This window comes from Prionailurus bengalensis, unplaced genomic scaffold (genome assembly GCF_016509475.1).
Source record: "Prionailurus bengalensis isolate Pbe53 unplaced genomic scaffold, Fcat_Pben_1.1_paternal_pri Un_scaffold_78, whole genome shotgun sequence".
Classification (NCBI taxonomy): domain Eukaryota; kingdom Metazoa; phylum Chordata; class Mammalia; order Carnivora; family Felidae; genus Prionailurus; species Prionailurus bengalensis.
Genome location: NW_025091177.1, coordinates 31,556 through 35,954, shown reverse-complemented (window position 1 = coordinate 35,954; position 4,399 = coordinate 31,556). Strand labels below are relative to the sequence as shown.

The following is a 4,399-nucleotide window of genomic DNA, read 5'->3' as shown; positions in this document are numbered from 1 at the left end:
AACACCCTTCTGTCACCCCTTCAGACCACCTGCCGTCCTTAGTGCGTGTGATTCTTTCCAGACCACACGATGGTCACACACAGGAACAGGCTGCCTCTTTGGTTCCATCCCGTCCAGTCTTGGATACAGAAAAATAATGGACTTCTATAAGAGTTGCAACACCACGTCGTCTACTAGACAAGTAAGAGTGCAGGCGTCATCCCTGGAAACACCCATAAAAACGCAAGTCAAATGACCACACCTGTATTTCAAGTAAGCGACCTCCCTGCTCTGCTCCGCCATCTCCCTGTCCCAGATCTGAGTCTTGATCTGGGGGAGAAAAAACACATCCACCTTCAGTCGGAAGGTGGTGCCAGACTGTGCACCAAAGAAAGAGGAGGAAACAAGAAAACACTTACCAGGTTGTCCTGAGCATTCTTCTCATGAACTGCAAGCGGAAAAAGCCAACAATGAAAAGCCTGTGGTGAGGGATTCCAAGGGCCACTACACTCACCTGCGTGAGGTGCTAAGGGTTCAGTATGTCAGGCAGAACTCAGGTTACCTGGTATCTAAAGGTGAGCTCTGCCTGCTGCAGCTGTTCCCGTGTTTGTTCAATTTGTGGCCTGTGAGTTACAATTGCTCTTGTCAGATAAGGCCCAATATTGGGTATGATTTTAAATAAGCTGCCCACGATCCCAACAACCTCATATCTGTCCCCTGATACAATTTATTCTTACACATGAAACACTTTGCCCGTGATTATCAATGTACAGTAGGATCAAAGCTATTGTTACATCCTTTCCTTACTCATTATCCCATGCCTGTAGGGTTCAGAGTTCATGGAATTCCTTCCCATTTTCAATCTTTCTCTAATTCATCATGTGACAAGTGTCTTTTATCATAAAGATCTATTCTTTTATAACTTTTATCCTCACCATGTTTCCCAGGGTTGCAAAGACAAGGGCCATGAAATGGCACTACCACGTTGATGGGTATGATTCATTGTACGACACACTGCTTTCCTACAGATGATGACACTTGACACCACCCCCGAGGAATGTTAGCATGGACAAAGTTTCCACACAGTCTGCTCACTACTTGAGATCTTCAAATGTTTAGAACCTTAATTATTTTATTCCTTCTAAAACGTACCTTTTTTATCTGTTAATACTCTATGCATATGTTGACTTCAAACTTTTCAAAAAGATTAAAAACCAAAAAATAACAGCCGTTTCATGAGCTCCTGGTAATTACTAGCTGAACTCACTTGTACTTGTTTATTTCTTCTGTAGCTATTTTCTTTTTTTCCCCTAATGTTTGTTTATTTTTGAGACAGAGAGAGAGAAAGAGAGCACATGCAATGAGCGGGGGAGGGACAGAGAGAGATGTAACAGAATCTGAAACAGGCTCCAGGCTCTGACCTGTCAGCACAGAGCCTGGCACGGGGCTCGAACTCCCGGACTGTGAAATTATGACCTGAGCTGAAGTTGGACGCTTAAACGACTGAGCCACCCGGGCGCCCCTTCTGTAGCTATTTTCAAATTTTACCTGCAGCTGCTAGCTGATTCTTCTTTGCCGCCAGTTCACAGTGTCATTTTCAGCTTCCTAAGATGGGAAAGATACATACACAGTCAGGAACAAGGTCCAGAGGTTCTCCCTTTTTACCTCCCAGCACTCTTGAAGGTCTATGCAACTATCCCTTCCCCAACTTCTCCCATAAACGCACACACTGACAACCCAATCAGAGAAATGAAGTGAACACCCCATTTAAGTTCAAGAAAATTCAACTTCTGTCTGCTGCCACGTCTCTACTATTGGAACTGTCTTTCTAGTTCTCGTTTCCTCTCCTTTATCATAAAGTCATCAAATAACATTGTACTTTGTGCCTTCCCAGAGTTGGTCTTTTGTTTGATATGGCGAAGACTCATTTCATCAGTGAGTGAAAAACCGTATCTGACCAACTGTACCCATTGGTATGAATCAAGGGATCATCACTAGTCTTACACCTCCATGGGGAGCCCTGATTCTCAGTCCAAAAGTTGTACCATGGCACAGGCAATCACCTGAAAGACGACCTTCCAGAATATGGTTTCACTAACATTGCAGCTCACTCCCAGACATCGCTAGCGTTCAGGACTGCAACCCCTGCCTCCACCTTCAAAAGGCCATTCTTAGAACAACATCAATCCTGACATACAACCTGATATGAACTGTCACACAGTCTGGGTTTACTTCCAGGAAAGAGATTTCAGGTGGAAAACTCTCAACTTCATGGAGCCAAATCTACTTTAACAAGACTCATTCCATTGATAGTGAAGGCAGCAGAAGGCACTGCTTGGCAAGGCTGGGTTGCTGTGTTGCCCTCAGACTATTTTCTTTGTGGTGTTGACTGAGATGGTTTCAACTTGACACTTGATGTCCTCAAGAATCATACGCAAAATTGAAAATCTCTTAGCAAATGACACAAAAGCACTAGACAGAGAAAGACACTTGCATTTCCTTCTGGCCTCTCAGGCAGCCCTTGGGCAAATGCTTGCTGGAGTGGTTGTAATGTAGTGGCTCTGTTGTAAGGGGTTGAAGATAGAGAGGTGGTCAGGGTGCTGTACCCACTCACAGAAAGAGCTTACGAGTTAACAAAAACAAGATGCCAGTGAGGCAGAGCAAGCCCTAACCCCAGCTGTGGGAAGGACGAACATAAAGGTGAGTCTCCAGGGAAGAAAAGACTTCACTTTCCAACACGAGTGAGGGACTCTAAAGTCCCCCATCTCCTCCTGAGAACAAAAGGAAATACTGTACAAAGGAGGAAACATGGGACTGAATGCACCAAGTATCTGACAACCCCACAAAGACACACAAGACCAAGATGGAGAAGAAGGAAGCCCAGGACAAAGCCAGCCTGGCAGTTGGACCCAAACTCCCTAGGACTCATCGTTGATGTGGGGTGCATACACTTGAATGGCAAAGAAGCTGAACAACTTTATGGGCACAGACTTAGAAGTAAAGAAGTGTGCTTCAGGGGAGGTCAGCAAAGATGAGCCCTAGTGAAGCTGCGGGCTTTGGCCAACACTCAGAAGAGTTACACTTGAAAAATCAGGGGACAGGAAACGACTTTCTTAGGGATTGGGCCTGCAGTGAGCAATCTCACTGGCAGAATGGATGCAGGGATCCAGTACTGCTGGTACCCCTACCCACTTTCCAGAAAGCAACTTCCATTGTTTCTGCAGCAAGAGAATTCAATTTTTTCCTCACACATTTTTGACCCATGTCTGGTCCTGAACAAAAATGACCTAATTGCTGGGTGACAAAACAGTGTGATGCGATTGAAACCTATAGGACAGTGTAGGTGGATCCAGAGTGGATCCAGGTATTAACGTTATCAATGATGGTACCTTCCCTCTGCCGCCCCCAAAACATGACACAATGTGTGGCAAGCACTTAGGAGAAAGGAAAATGCAGGTTACGTTACAGAAAGCAAGGTAGGAAGGGAAGGTCCAATTCTACTGAATGCATTGGGCAAAAATACTCTGGACCCAGTTCCAAAAGAAATACAATTATCTCTACTGGCTGCCATGTTCTCCCATACAATACGGTCCTTGTGACAGTTCTCACATGAACATCTTACTTTTCTAATTTTTTTTTAACGTTTATTCATTTTTTGATAGAGACAGAGTGCGAGTTGGGTATGGCCAGAGGAAGATATAGAATCCAAAACAAGCTCCAGGCTCTGAACTGTCAACCCAGAGCCCGACATGGGGCTTGAACTCATGGACCGTGAGATCATGACCTGAGCCGAATTTGGACGTTCAACCGACTGAGCCACCCAAGCGCCCCCATCTTACTTTTTTGTAGGCACTTTTCTTTGTTCATAGAATTCTTCCAGGTTATGTGCTTTCTCTTTCAGCTGTTTGGCTTTTGCTTCCTTTGTGGCTTTCACAGACCTCAATGCATTACACTTGGCTTCCAGGGAGTTTTTATTTTCTGGGGAAAAAAAAGGTGTTTGCTTGATAAACATGCACATGACCTGAGTCTTGATTTTGGTGGGACACAAAAAGCGCAAGAACCATGAAGGCATGAAAGTATTCTTTCCCTTACCAATGCAAAGTCATTGCCATCATATGAGGATTTCTCCCCAACAGAAAATATAACTTCTAGTTGACAGTTATTGGACCTCAAGGCTCTTAGCTCTACATCCTCGAATTCAACATTGGCACCTTGTGGTTAAGACAGATATGAGGAAAGACTTTCACGGAAAACTGATCACACAACAATTTGTACCTCACACAGCAAGATCGTGCATTGCAATCAACAAACACTAGAGGCATGAATATAACTAGAAGACAAAGATGATGGAAAATAGTTCATGTCTAACAACTCATGGCTTTCTTAGTGGTGTATGTATGTATGTATGTATGCCTGTTTA

The 4,399-nt window shown here is 44.2% G+C and overlaps 1 long non-coding RNA gene across 1 annotated transcript; it reads right to left on the bottom strand.

The window, feature by feature from the left end:
• Nucleotides 1-262: 262 nt before the first annotated feature.
• LOC122478534 lies at nucleotides 263-3,952 on the bottom strand. Its single transcript, XR_006296075.1, has 4 exons — nucleotides 3,819-3,952; nucleotides 1,528-1,584; nucleotides 542-602; nucleotides 263-427 (listed from the first exon to the last, which is right to left on the bottom strand). It is a non-coding gene; the product is annotated as an uncharacterized LOC122478534 (long non-coding RNA).
• Nucleotides 3,953-4,399: the final 447 nt, after the last annotated feature.